Raw genomic sequence first — 15,347 nt, forward strand, 5'->3', positions numbered from 1 at the left:
CCTTGCCCATAGCTGTAAGCATACGGGCATACGACACCTCCGCCCAACTCAAGTTACTCACTTGCTCCAAATCACTAAGGCAAATGAATAACCCGATAGCGAAACGTTCTCCCCGATCACTCAGAATAGTGACGGAAAGAACACACATAAGCCTTGCTTTTTAATTTCATGCTTCCTTGATACTTGGAAATAAAACATACTTCCATGATTCATATATATTCAACTAGTATCATGCTTCAAATATCATATTCACATGCTTGCATAATAATTCATGCTCATCCAACATCAATTCCAAGCATATAATCAACCAAACATGCTACTAATTCATCACTTAAAACATTATTCACATTCCTAACATGATACTACGTACGCATACACAAATATTCTTGTGCACATACGTACCTTGAATATTGCCTAAAATCGGCCACACTCGCTAGAAATCACCTAGCTCAAAGCTTCCTACAAATAAAAATACATAACTATAATCAATCCACTATTCTTACAAATTTCAAAAAACTATGATACTCTTTAAACCTTACTAATCAACCCAATTTAATTTAATGACATAAAAGCCATAAAACCTTTTCTTTAAGTGGATACCTTAAATCCTTTCAAATGACTTAAATAAAATTTCAGCATACTTATTTAATATAAAACATCAATTTTTGACTAGGAAATCATATTTAAATCATTAAAACCTTTTTCCCTTTTATGGGTAATCAAATCTTAACTCAATAATGAAAAAGTAGTGTGTATAATTAAATTATGACATTAAATTGAGGGCTTTAAACTCATTAAAAACATGTTTAAACCATGAATTAATCAATACCATCAATCTCTAACCAAGTACATAAAATCCCCAATTTCTAGGGTTCATAATTAAGTTCTTGATTAAATAAAAATCTGAAATTTATATGAATAATTTAACAACATCATAAACCCTAAAATCAATACCTAAACATAATTAAAATCATGCTTTAAAAACAATAAATCCATAGAATTAAATTAGGAAGAGAAAGATTTTTTTTTTCTTTTATACCGAAAACTGAAAAGGAGGGGAGAGGAGAGAGAAGGTGGCCGGTGGGGTGGTCGCCAGTGCTGCTGCTGGTCGCCAGTGGTCAGTGGTAGTGTCGTGGTCCTCCAGTGGCACCAGTGGGAGAGAAAAAGAGAGGGAGAGAGACGTTGGAAAGAGAGAGAAAAAGGACAGGAAAAAGAGAGGAAAAATAAAGATAGAATTTTTGGGGGTTTTTTCTAAATCTGACAATTATGAATTTTGAGTGGAAAAATCTTGAGGTTTTAAATTATTTATACTCCCCTTTCAAAACAAAAACTCATAACTACAAAACTATCATAATTAAATCTTACTCCCCCTTAACTTTTCCATTGGGGCTAACTTATTGGGCTCTTAAGTTTCCTTAATTTCCCAATAGGTTGGTCCAATCATTTAAACAAAATTGACCCAAATCAAAATACTTTTATTGCCTCAATTCATGATTCATTTAATTTTATACACACTTACATATTGTTTAAATAACTAATTTTTTTTTTAAAAAAATGAAATGAATCATTTTAATAAATAAAATACATAATTTATATATATATAAAAATATTATAAAAATATGGAGTATTATATACTGTTAGTTTGGTATATTAGTAATTCAATTCGTATAAGATATTAATAAAGTTTTTAAGTTATGGCTGGTTTAATTGTCGATTTAAAATAATGTGATAACACGATATTATACACTATTTTTATGTTATACTTTATTATATTTTATTGTGTTTTCTCAATTCTCTTACTCGCTATTATTCTTTATATTTCGATATTGCTCTCCTTGGTATGTTTTATCTTGTTTTTGTTGAAAAAAGGCTCGATTTGCTAGATGTTTGCTTTGATCGTGGTTTGATTTGCTAGAGGAAGTTTTTAGTGTGAAATGGAAGGCGTGGCAGCCTACTCCACAACTTGCTTGTGGCAAATTATTCCCCGCCATAACCTGCTTGTGGCCATTCTTTTAACTATGTGTTTAGAGTCCTAATAAGATAGAAATACCTAGTTTTAACATGTTTTAGATAGTCTTTTATCTATCACTTTTACATACATTATTTTAGAATTTTTTGGGTATTACGTTCTTCCATAATATTTTCTAGGGTTTTGCCTTCAAAATTCAACATTTCATAATTAATTCCAAGTATTGATTTCTTCTCTCAATTCTCTTATTTTATTATTGTTAATTATGTTTTCTTTATTGAAAATCATTCTTGATTTCATGACCATGTGTGAGTGGTTTCTTTATTCCAAGATCTAGCGGAACCCGAATATGATTAATGCTTGATTACATTCTTTAAATTCCCTAATGATGATTGTGATTTATATGCTTAATCCATTGTTTTAATCGCAACGGGAGTTGGGTTTTGACGGGTTTGAATAAATCAATTAAGGGTTTGAAGTTCATCACGGGAGTAGTTGAATGGATGATTAGGAAGTTAGGGTAATGTGCTCAAAGTCTTTAATTTATATGATTCCACGGAATTAGACTTGATTGTGATTAGGGAAGCCATTGATAACTCGGGAGAGACCATTGGTACTATATAAGGATTACTTTTCCTCATTAATCAATTGAATTATATGTTAGGGGTAGAACGACTATTGCATTAATTGTATTCATGGTGATGCTTGATCTTGGATGTTTTTAGAATTTGATTTGTCATATTACTTAGTGTTGGGAATATTTCAAGCATTACCCCAAACTTGAACCCCACTGTGATTAGACACTTAAGCATGGTGGCGTCCAAAGGGAAGGAAGCTAGAGCAAAAGAGTCGCTAACAAGTTTTAGGAACTTGTAAACCATTTATAGGGTGAAGGTTACACCCCTTAACGATCCATGAGATCGTCAACTCCAATAGGTCTAGAACCATGACTGGTGTTCGGGGATGAAGGTACAAATCCAACCTAAAAGAGATTGAACCTGCCCTAAAAATAGGCCTCTACTTCATTCTTCTCGTATTCATGTGCGCTTTCTGACTAACATGCAATCAATAGGTTAACCCTAAACCTGTTTATCTATGTTGGTTGAATATTAATGCACAAGCAAAACTATTATTGGTGATCACTTGAATTATAACCATATTAACCCTAAACAAGATTATTAATTATCTTATTAAGTGTGATTACAAGTACCAATTCCCTTTAATCCTGCAAGAGAGGGCGTGATCAAGCAAAAATAAATAATAAATATCAAGCAACATAATAATCACAATAATAATAATCATAATCATAATAATCATGTTAAAGCATAATATTAGCAAGATCTTAGGCATGATACTAACAAGATTAATAACAAACCTTAACATGTCACTAAGCAATAAAGATCAAAGCTTTAGCCCTAGCATGATACTAACATGATATTGATATGATATTAGAAAGCATAAGAAGCACCCTAAACATGATACTAGAAAGCAATAATAACATCCTAACATGATGCTAGGAATTAATAAATAACAAACATGCTTTCTACAAGAATAGAGCAATAAGACTAAATACTTTGATGCCTCGTACCTCTTTCTAATATAATAACAAAATACACGCGTTAGTAACTTCAAGGAAAATATAAAATCAAACAATTAAATTAAATAATTGAAATAGAGATTTGGGACCAAACCCTCAAAAATATCAAACCTTTCACGTCTAGGGCGAAGGCAACTTCGAACTTGGCTAGGTGTGTCTAGATCTTGTGAATGCTGAATTTTTGTTTGAGGGAAGGTTTAGAAAGAGAGAGAGAGTATCAAGAAATTCTTGATGAGATTTGATTTTTTTTATGATTAAAAACGGAGGATTAAGGACCCTATTTATAATGAAAACAGTCCGGATATGATAAAAAAGGAATCAGAGTTCGAAAAGGAATAAAGCACGACTCTGTCGCCACAATAGTCCCTGTCGCCGCGCGACAGGCCTGTCGCCAGGCGACAGCCTGTGGTGCGGCGCTACAGGCAGTTTTTCCATACGTTTTCCTATTGTTGATAAAATTAAGCACACGAGGGGTAAAACTGTAATTTTATTTAAAACGCTTCTTTTTATTCTAAATAAAACTCATAAGACTCAATTATCAATGCTAATCACATTAGGATTCAAAAGAAACTTCTAGAAGATTCTAGAAGACTCTAATCAATCTTAATTGCATTAGGAATCATAAATCATAATGGGCCCTCCTCTAGATCATTGGGCCGCATATAAAAGTCAAACCGGGCCTAGTTTAGTAATTTGGCCATAACTTCCTCATTATTCATCGGAATTGGGCTTATAATATATCGTTGGAAAGCTCTTTTCGAGCCCAATCCAACTACACTATTATTGGACCCTTTCCATGGATCAAACTAAATTGGATTGGCTATTTTCATAAAATAGGTTTTCGAAAACAGAGAAAGAAGAGAAATAAAAACTAACCGCAACACCAGACTTTCCACACCTTCACTTCATTCGATTATGATTCGACGTGAAAATTATTTATCACCGGGTTTGGTTTTGGGGAGACACATTTGGGTGTCTATACTTAGATATAATCGTTTTAATTATTTTTAGTTATTAATTCTCGCTATTAATTTGGTTACTTGTTTAGTATTAATTTGAGTCTGTTTAATTAGTTAGTCCTTAGTCTCTTGGGATTCGACCCCTACTTGCTCAACTACATAGTAGAGTTAGTTCGGTTATTTTAGTTAGGTATGCGACACGCCTATCAAATTTTGGCGCCGTTACTGGGGACTAACAGTTTCATTCTAGTTATTCGTGATTCATTTTTACTAAGCATATATTTTGTTGCTTCGGCTATTGTCCCTTATGTCTTTGATCTCCTGTTTTAGTTTCTTTGCTGCATGCAAACTCGAAGTTCAGGTTCAGAAGATTTAGCACCTTTTGATTCTGAGATCGAAGCTACGGCAAGAAGACGTAGAGGTAGAAGAAGGAGAAATCGAAATACAAGAAATTAAACATGGTCGACCTAGGGACAAAATCTCTTTTGGAGTATGGTATTCTTGATACAACAACCGGATTCCTCTCTAGTAGTGTTAGACCACTTGTCACTGCTCAGAGATTTGAATTAAAGCCTCAGTTCATACAATTCATCGATCTCTAGTGATTGTTTTGTGGGCTCACCTAATGATTGCCCTATGACTCACATAGAGAGTTTCTTGGAGAAATGTGACACTATGAAGCTTAATGGTGTCACTGATGATGCTATTAGACTATTCCTTTTCCCTTTTTCACTATAGGATAGAGCAAGGGAATGGTTACAAGATGAAGGTATTGGTTCCTTTGATACGTGGGACAAGCTTGTCAAGGCCTTCCTAGTCAAATTTTTGGGGCAAGAGAAAACTGCAAAATTAAGGAATGTGCTATCTACCTTCCATCAATCGAATGACGAATCCCTATACGAGGCATGGAGAAGGTTTAAGCGATTGTAGAGATAATGCCCTCACCATGGTATTCCAGAGTGGATGTTGATCCAAACGTTCTATAATGGTTTGGCCCATGAATTTCGCATACACATTGACGCTGCGTCCGGAGGCTCTATCATGACTAAGAATCTAACCGATGCGAAGGATTTGATTGAGAAGATGGAAGCCAATGATAATTACCATCTAGGGGGATGAAATGCTACCAACAGAGATAAAAAACATGATGTTGATGCTTTAACTATGTTGACTAGTTCTATGCAAACATTAACTCATAGAGTCGATCCACTCCAAGCCGGGTCTTCTCGATCCTTGATGGAAACTTGTCAAATGTGTAGAACACAAGGCCATACCGCACGAGAGTGTCAACACAATTATAATGGAATGACGATTGAGCAAGTTAATGCCTTCTATACCACGACCTCCACAAGGCCATTTGATAAAGGGTGGAGAAATCATCAAGGGTTCTCATACATGAACAATCAGGCTCAAGTGAATCCTCAACCACTACCTACTTTTCAAGCAAGGGCACCTTTCAATCATCAATCCACCCAACAACCACCACCCCAAACCTCAACATATGATCTTGAATCCGCTATGAAGGCTCTTACTACTTCCCAAATTCGACAACAAGATCTTATATCAAAGCAATTTGAGCTACAGGTAAAGCAAAATGAATACTTTGAAAACTCAATCCAATTGCTTACCGCTCAAAATAAGAGGATAGAAATTCATCTTTCTCAGCTTTCACAACAAGTGAGTCATTTAACAACACTTCAAGGATCAAACAAAAGTCCAAACGAAACAATGCAATGCAATTTTCATAAAGAGAGGTGAATTGGCTACAGGAGGATTAGAAGATAAGGTGTGTAATTTGGAGTCAAGAATAGAGAAACATTAGAAAGAAGGTCCTAAATATGTTACTCCACAGGCATATGAGGAACCGGTGCCTTTCCCGCAAAGGTTATCAAAAGCCGTGCTCGATAAGCATTTGGGAAGTATTCTGAGACTCTTAAGAAGGTATATGCTACCATTCCTTTTTCCGGTCTTGTAATTCAAATGCCTCAATTTGCAAAATTTGTGAAAGGTATTCTAGATCATAATCACGATGATAAGGAATTAGAAAGTTTGGTAGTAAAGGAGCAATGTTCTAATCTTCTACATGATAGCCTACCACCTAAATTGCATGATCCTTGTAGTTTTACTATCCCTTTCATGATAAATGAAACATATTTTGATAGGATCTTGTGTGATCTAGGTGCTAGTGTTAATTTAATGCCTTCTTTAGTGTATTACAATTTAAGTCTGAAAAACCTTAAACCCTCCTTCGTGTCTCTTCAAATGGCTGACAGGACTGTTAGACTCCCTAAAGGTGTAGTTGATGATGTATTAGTTAGGGTTGGTGAAATTGTTTAAGCTCTTTAATGGCCATAGTTTCACTTTTGATGGTAGTACTTGTTTGAGAATTGATGCTACTAACCCTTTAGTTGATAAGTGTGTATCTAATAGAAATCTTGGGAGAAAAGAGGACGACATTCCAATACATGAAGGCTTTAGTTACATGAAAATGAATTTGGATACAAATCATATCAACTCCAATATGATGGAGTCAGGTAGAGGTGGTGATCCGGGATGAGCTACTAAAGGAGGTCGAGCTTATGACCTTAAACAAGCGCTTTTTCTAACTCTTAATTTTGTTTACTTTAGTTAATACTTCTATTTCTTTTTTTTTCTTTAAAAATAAAAAAAAATCCAAAAAAAATTAGCATTTAACGATTAGGTGGAGTTGTGTTTTTATTATTGTTTTCTTGTTTTATTAAGGTTAGGTAGTATTCTTGTCAGTAGCCTAGTTAAGCCTTTTCACCTTTTTATTTTTTTTTTTATTAATTCTTTTAACTTTTTTTTTCTTAGTTTTCTTTGTTTTCTTCTCTAGTGGTCTGTAATTGTAGGAGGAAGAATGCATAGTGGAGGCTAAAATTTTAACATCACAGTATAGTCCACAAGCAGGTTGCGGTATACTCGTTCCCTATGCAACCTAGTTGCGGTGATACTATGAGTGTGTATAAAAACTTTGAGCAAAACAATTTACTCCGCAACCTGATTGCAGTCAAGACCCAAACGCCACAATTAGGCTGCGGCACTTCCTACAATCAGCATTCTTATATTTAAAAAAAAAGAGAAGATAAAAGAAAAGGGAGAAGAAGTATAATTGCAAGGCAAAGAAAGGGCACTTACAGATCAGTGTATCCCTTCGACCTCCATTGATCTCTGATTTGTCTTGGTGCATACCCATCCAGAACTCGCAAACACTTTTGCTCTATTCTTGATTGGGAATCGAACTACTGGGTTTGAAAATTTCAAAGATTCTTACTGTTATTCGTTTACTGTTTACCATGGGTAAAGTTAGGGTTTTTACCCGAAATTTTTCACCCTTTCTATAAATAAGAGTTGACCCCCCCCCCCTCATTTTTCACACGTTTACGAAAAAACTTTGAAAGTGAATCTTTGAATTTTGAGAATTTTTCATTTTCTGTGAAAGTATCCACCATCCGTCACCCATTCCGCATGTTTAGCAGACGTCCAAGACTTTCAAGCGGCTCTTCCTACCTTCACTCGTAAGGTAACCGTCTGATTTCCTTTCTTTTAGTTTTATTTTTGCTCTTTTCTTTTGAAAAATGGTTTCCCAAAAGTGCGTGGCATGGCCTAGGTTAGCGATTAGCCGGTCACCGGGGACGGCTGAATCTAGAACTAGGAGTGTCAACTGCTCATTCTTGGACTCTGCTTTGCAAACTTCTCTGAATTCGACTGTATTTGTGTTTGTGCAGGACACCATGGGTAGAAAAAAGCAGACAAGCAGAATGTATAATCCGGATGGCTCCTGGTACCATTTGGAAAGTTCTACAGTCTATTCAGACGGCTCCATTAGGGCGGCTGTTGATGAAATTTCTAACCATCCGCCCAGGTCTCCTAGTACCCCGGGCTCTTCGATTTTGGAGGAGTTTGAGGATAAGATGCAACAAACTGTCTTTGAGCTGATTGATTTGGCTTCGGATGAGGAGAAGGGAGAGGACACTGCTGGCCCTAGCCATTAGGTTCAAGCCCCCGACTCATACTCGGAGTCCGAGAGCTTCGATGACGACTCTGATTCGTCTAATTTTGATATCGCCTCCATAAATTCGGAGGAGGCGCACTCTTAGCTGGATGCAGCAAGGGAGTCCCTGTCAGTTGACAAGGGCGAAGGCTGGGCCAAGCCATCTGCTTCACGCCGAATGGAGTTCTCTGCCTACTATCAGCATGTTCCCCAAGTCAGACAGACGACACTGAAAGATAAACTTGGGAAATTTACCTTTGACCATGTCATGGGACATGGCTTTCTTCTAAGAGTCCCGGGCACCATTGACACGGTGGTATGGCCAGAAAGGTCTAGCTACCATGACGAATGTTTTGGCTGCTATGAGGCAGCCATCCAAGTAGGTCTTAGATTCCTTCTCCTTCCGGCAGTGGAGAGGATCTTAGATGGATACAAACTGGGTGTATGGCAACTTGCCCCAAACTCCTGAGTTAATATCTTGAGGTATGTTGCCGCCTACGAAATGCTTGAGGTAGAACCGAGCTTTGAGGCATTCGCCCATATGCACTATCTCAGCTAGACCCCAAAATCAAGTGGGACCGGATGGTTCACCCTTACCAGCCATAAGGGTTTCATGATGACTGTCGGGAAAGAGTCCAAATGGAAGGAATGGAAGAGAAAGTTTTACATAACCTCTTCCCCCGACCGACTGCGGAATAAAAGATACAACCGGTGGAAATAGAACCCTCCCCTCCTAGCTGGTAAGGAGGCTTTGCCGCCTGTCCCTAGGAAGGCGAGAGAGCAAATATTAGATCGAGGCCTATTTACGGTGGTCATATGATCCAACTAAAGAACGGTGGAGAAGGAGGTCACCCCCCAAAGCTATATTCCCCGCCATGAGTGGCTATTAGACGGGATGTATTTGGTCGCTTGCAGTCTAAGCATTGATAGGCCGAAAGGTAGTTGGCCGATTGTTCTTTAATACTTGCTAAATTTTGATCTTTACTTGTTTGTTTCCAACACTTGTTTCCTTATGCAGACAAAGCCATGGAAAAGCTCTCGGCCTCCAAGAAGTCGGTTGCCCTCTCAACAGTGTAGTACTGTTCGTCTATTCTGGGCAAATGGAGGAATGAGGAGTCTGAAGAAAGCAGAACTCCTAAGGTAAAAGGTTTTTTAACTTGATTTGAATAAAAGATCTTATTGTCGCCTTCTTTATAACTTTGCTTTCTTGGTGTAGGGCGATTTATCCAAAGCTTCCCCTTCTACACAGCCGGACCCGAAGCTTTAAAAGAAGACAGGGGGTGATGTGTCTAGCAAGTCTAGAAAACACGTCGCCTACAAGCCTGGGAAGAAGGCAGGAGACGACTCCTACCTTACAACTGGTAGGACCCAAACAAAGCCGGATGCCCATGGGGTATTGAAGAGTGGCAAGCCACTCAACACTACTGTCTGCCTAGCAGAGGGTGGGAGTAAGGCTCCCCTTGAGCAGGAGACAGAAGGTATAACCACCTTTGACCCTTTACCCTATCCTTGTAGGGTAAAGTTCAATAAACAATCGTCTAGCACCTCAGAAGACACCCGATCATTCGGCCGGATTAACAACATCTATTTACGAGATGTTGAATGTGCATGTGCCCCTCAGAGGCCGGATGTCCAGCAATTGTCCAAGGCGATGCTGAGGGCGATTGCCCCGGATGACAAAGAATTCGTCAAAGGGGTCGACTCCCTCAATCTTGACGCTATCTTGGCGCTTTTTTGCGAGGTACAATACTTGTAAAATATTTCTATCCTACATAATGTGTGTGGCCCCTTGATGCTAACGGTTCCCACTTTTTGCCGAATGTAGGCTATGATGTGCGTTCCCAGTCTCAAAAAGCCGTTTAACGAGAAGTCCAGGTTATAGGAGGTAAGCTCTTCAACCACCAAAAACCGGACGACCATATGTCGCCTTTTCCCTTTCTCTCCCAGCCGGATGTGCAGGTCGATCTGTTCGACTGGGTGCATGACTCCTCCAAAACCAATGAGAGGGTGGGAGACGGTGCGTAGGCTGTCTTCCTTATACTTCAGGTTGGACAGGCACTTGTAGCTGATGATGTTAGAGAAGCTACCCGTGTCTTTAAGGATTGGACCAACCAGTTGGTTGGCGACCTTACATTAAATGACAACTAGGTTGTCATGCGGCCGTCGGACCTTGCCCCGGTCTCGTTCGGTGATGACGACCTCTGGGAAGGTGATGTTGGTAGACGCCAACCCTTCATCAACAGCATTGACCATCTTCCTCAGATGGTCCTTGGTGCCCCGGATGGTCGGGCCACCTCCAGCGAATCCTCCTGCTATGGTGTAGACCGACTCCTCATCAGTGCCCGAACTACTAGCAGGTTGGGGAGTCTTTTTGCACGACTACCCAGGATTCGTCTTGGAAGTCACTTTGGACTTCAAAACATAGGATTTCAGCGCTCCTTTGTTAGCCAGACGGTCAAGCGGCCGCTTGAGGCTATAGCAGTCGTTGGTCTTATGGCTGACATCTTCATGGTAGTGGCAGTGTTTGTTTTTGTTCCGATTTTCAACGGAACCTTTAATTAGATTCGGCTTCTCTAAAGTCAGCCGGTCCCTTATCTCTGTGAGGATTGAGTAACTGTCATTGTTAAACTCATACCTTGGAACGTACGGTTTAAATTCCTTCTTCTTCTTCTTGGACGGCTAATTAGAGCCGTCAACCGCCCATATCTCTTTTCTCTTTTTTCTCTCTTTAGAATTCTTAGCCGGTTGAGCAGGCCGACTCTCTTTCTGCTTATCACACTTTTTTGAGTTCGATTGCTTGTTGGAGGAGCAAAGTTCGGTCGCCTCTATATAGGCTTTCGCCTCCATCAGAGCTCGCTAGAGAGTAAAAAATTTCTTTCGGACGAGGTCGAACTTGAAGGTCGACCCATCCTTCAGACCCTTAAAGAAGTCTGTATAGGCTACCTCATCAGACAGCCATTGAATCTAGATTCTCACCAAATTGAATCGCCTGATGTAGGAGCGCAGTCCTTTTTCTTTGAAGGGATATTCATAGAAAAGTTTGAAGCAAACAAGAACACAAGCGTCTTGAAGATGTTTATTCATCCAGCTGGAAAATTACCAAACCACTATTGGGCTATGCCGTTTAGGGTAGTTGCGAAGCATCGACACCAGGAAGCAGCATCCAACCTTTTTAGATACATGAGGTGGGTGTATGCCAAAAGGTGATCTTCTGGGTTGGTGGTACCATCATAGGTAACCTTGGCCGACTCTTAGGCCTCGGTTATTTCCCTGGAGAATGGTTGTTCTCCAAGGTTTTGCAGCCGGAGCTGCCAGTCCATAGGTTGAAAATTGCTGAATGTAAGGCAATGTAAGCGGCCTGTATAATGGCTAGGCCGCATATTGAGCCGAATTAATTACATTGGGACCCGTGTGGACGGAAGGACCGCCTTACGGAGTTCCATATACAGATTGTGAATTTCTCACTAAGGTATTCTTGAAGCTATCTGGGTAAGTCGACGTGGAGGCCGACTCGGACAGCTGCTGATTCTTCTTTTGCTCGATGTAAAGTTGAGCATCAGAAAAGGTCTTTTTGCTGCTGTCCAGCTGAACATGCCGGATGGCTTTTCTCTTTGCCGTTTCGAGGAAACGGAATTTAGAAAGGTCAATCAAAGGCCGAGCCTTCTCCTTATTTGCAGGGTAGGGAATAGGTTGTCAATCTTTGACTGGCTTAGCTCTCTCAAATTGAGCAGGTTTTTTGGCCGATTGCTTTTTTCTAGGAGCAAACGTCTTTTTGGAGATCAAATCCTTGATTTCACCCTTGAAACTCATCATCATGAATTTCATGAGCTCGTCTCGGGTGACTTAGGCAGATCTTGCTGCCTATGTCTGAAAAGACGGCTATCCAGGGGGCTTGTGTGTACCCGCCTGGTTATTGTTCCATTCCAGTTTGTCCTAGTGACGAATGCGTTTAGAGATGAGTGACCCATCACGGGCCACATAGGTTTCGACTTCACAATCATTATCAGTGTCATGGTCTGTATAGACGTCTCCATCGACCGGAGCCCGATTGGTTTTTAGAGGCGGTATAGGTTCTTGTGAAACCATCTTTAAGGTACTCACCCCACAGACGGCGTCAAATGTTTTGAGGCTTTTTATGTCCCTTAGGAGATTTATAGCTCACAAACTGGATCCAAGCCGCCTGTACTTGCAAAACAACAGAACTCCGGATGTTCGGAGGTCCACCTCCGATGGTTAAGTTAAAACGGGATCAGAGTAAAAATGTGCGGAAAGTAAATATCTTTTCGGATTTCGAGATCAGATATTTTCTCTGTTTTCGAGAATAATTAATGATGTAATGATTATAAGGTGCCCCAATAATTGGGGAATCTCCCTATTTATATGGTCCTAGAAAGGTGTGCCCCTGCCCTAGGGTTTGATGACCTAGGGATTTGGGCTGCGCCGTTTTGCGGCTACCTCGGAAATTGGGCCTTGAAGGCCGTCAATTCCAAGGGCTTATTTGCTTGACACGTGTCAGGCCATGGGAGGTTCACTTGGAGACCTTTTCAAGTGACACGTGTCGCGCTCTCATTAGGCCATGTGGCGGGGTAGAAATACCAAACAAGTGTTATTTCTCTAGTTGGGTTATACTTTTTTGTTATAATGATTATTATTCTTTTTGTTCCTCAAGCTGGTCATATGTAGCACAATGCTTAATTATGTTTTGGAAAAATTATCGGGAATAATACAACCTTTGGCCGGTTTCCCAAAAGTAAAACGACATTTTGATTATTTCCTAATAAAACGACTTTTGAATCTTTCGTAAATAGGACGTAACCGGTTGGTAACTAGTTTAATAAGTTAAGTGTGACACGTGTCACTTTGTAATTGGTAGGTTGTTTTTTTTAACGATTTTCTTATTAATAAAATTGATTTTTTATTTTTAAAAAAAAACCCAACAGCCCACTCCGTCAACAGCTACCCTACCCTTCCTACCATGAGACTGCATACCCTTCACCCGAACCCATTTATCGGCCGCCAACCTTGCCCCCACCAGCCCGGAACTCCCATCCTAGGCCACCACTAGCTGAAAATCCTTCCCCACCAGCACCATAATTGAAATTCCCGATGATGGTCTGAGCGAGGGTAGAGATTCGGATTATTGAGGGTCAGGGATGTAATTGAGGGTCGGAGAGGGGAGGTTGCGTGGTCTGGTGAGGGTCGAGGGTCGGAGAGGGGGGAGGGCTTCGCGAACTGGCGGAGGGATGACGGTCTAGCGCGGAAAAGGAGGGTTGGAGGGGCTAAGGGCGCTGCGAGGATGCTAAATGATGGGCTGGTGGCGTTGCAAGGTGGCTGAACGGGGGGCTGATGGTGCTACCATGTTGAAAGGGAGGCTAAACGGGGAAGGGGGGCTATGGAGTGGTCAGAGAAATGTTGTGGGGGTGCTCAACGGGGAAGGGGGAGGTGTTTTTTTAAGTGTTTTTTATAAATTAATATCATTTTTTTAAAAGAAATATGTTAAAATTAAAAATTAAAAATTCTAACCAATCGTAATGTGACACGTGTCATTCTTTAACTTATGAAACTGATTATCGGTTTTTTTATCTTATTCGCAAATCGGTATTAAAGGTCGTTTTATTAGGGAGTAATCAAAATGTCGTTTTATTAATGAAAGACTGGCCAAGGGTCGTCTTATTCGTGACAATTTCATTTATTTATTTTGTAATGATCAACTTGGAACACTTGGAGTTGATGTTGATATCTCCAAGCTTAAAGAGCTACTATGATCATTCAAATATCCACTAATGTCGCTTATTTGCTAATTATAAACCCTTGTTATCTTGGAACCGGTTTTTCTATCATCCTTCACTAGTTGTGAATTAGTATAAATACAATTTATTTCTTCCCCACTAGCAAATATTTTTTTTTCAGGAATTTTCTAAAGGAATTTTTGTTATAATATAGTTTTTGTGAAGGTATGAAGTGTTGTAGAAATTAATTTCTCTTTTTAGCTTTTTTTGTGTTACTACAAATAGCTCTTAGAAATGATTATGGCTTTTACTCCTTTTTCTCATCATTTAAGGAGCATTGCATGTCCTTTGGTCAATAGTGGAGGAACAAGGGGGGTTTTATAATATATAGTTGTCTATTTTTTTATGAAGGTACTAGATGCTGACAATTGATTTTTCATTGTCCTTAGAATTGAATATGGCTTTTACGCTTATATCCCTTCACTTAAGGAGTATGTTTTGTCATTTAGGTCAATAGTGGGTAAACAAGACAATTTGTTTAGGGAAGAAATGATTAACTACTATCCTAGATTAAGGTTTATGGCTGTAACCTTGCATCCATGGTGAGACAACTAAGCTACTTGCAAATCTTGATGGAGACTCCTTAATGTTGTCGAACTTAAAGATGTCAAAGCTTTTCTCATGAAATGTCTGTCAACTTTAAGGTATATGGAGCAAAAGTCCTAGATAGATGAACTTACGAAACTTTACCGTTTATGTAGCTGAATTAGAATTTAATGAAAGCACAAATTCAGAAAAGTGTATCTTTTCTTCTTCACTCAAGGGGCATAGCAAAAGACTAAAGTTTAACTACATTGTTATATTTGGTGTACTTGGTTAACAAATTTTTTTTTTCTTTTTTTTTTTTTTTTGAACTAGTTCTTTTTCTTTATTGGGTATTAAAACTAGAGTGACCTCCTGGTTCTATTTTCTCAAAATATCGCACAACATTATAACAATCTATGTATAAATAATTAAATATAGATGAACTTATTAAGAATTTGTTCTTGCAAATTTTCTTACAAACTCATTCCTTATTCTT

The 15,347-nt window shown here is 39.0% G+C and overlaps 1 non-coding gene across 1 annotated transcript; it reads right to left on the reverse strand.

The window, feature by feature from the left end:
- Window positions 1-5,371: 5,371 nt before the first annotated feature.
- On the reverse strand, window positions 5,372-5,478 carry LOC145583556 (small nucleolar RNA R71). Its single transcript, XR_014100194.1, has one exon. It is a non-coding gene; the product is annotated as a small nucleolar RNA R71 (small nucleolar RNA).
- Window positions 5,479-15,347: the final 9,869 nt, after the last annotated feature.

The sequence above is a fragment of the Chenopodium album genome, chromosome 15 (genome assembly GCF_948465745.1).
Source record: "Chenopodium album chromosome 15, dcCheAlbu1.1, whole genome shotgun sequence".
Lineage (NCBI taxonomy): Eukaryota > Viridiplantae > Streptophyta > Magnoliopsida > Caryophyllales > Amaranthaceae > Chenopodium > Chenopodium album.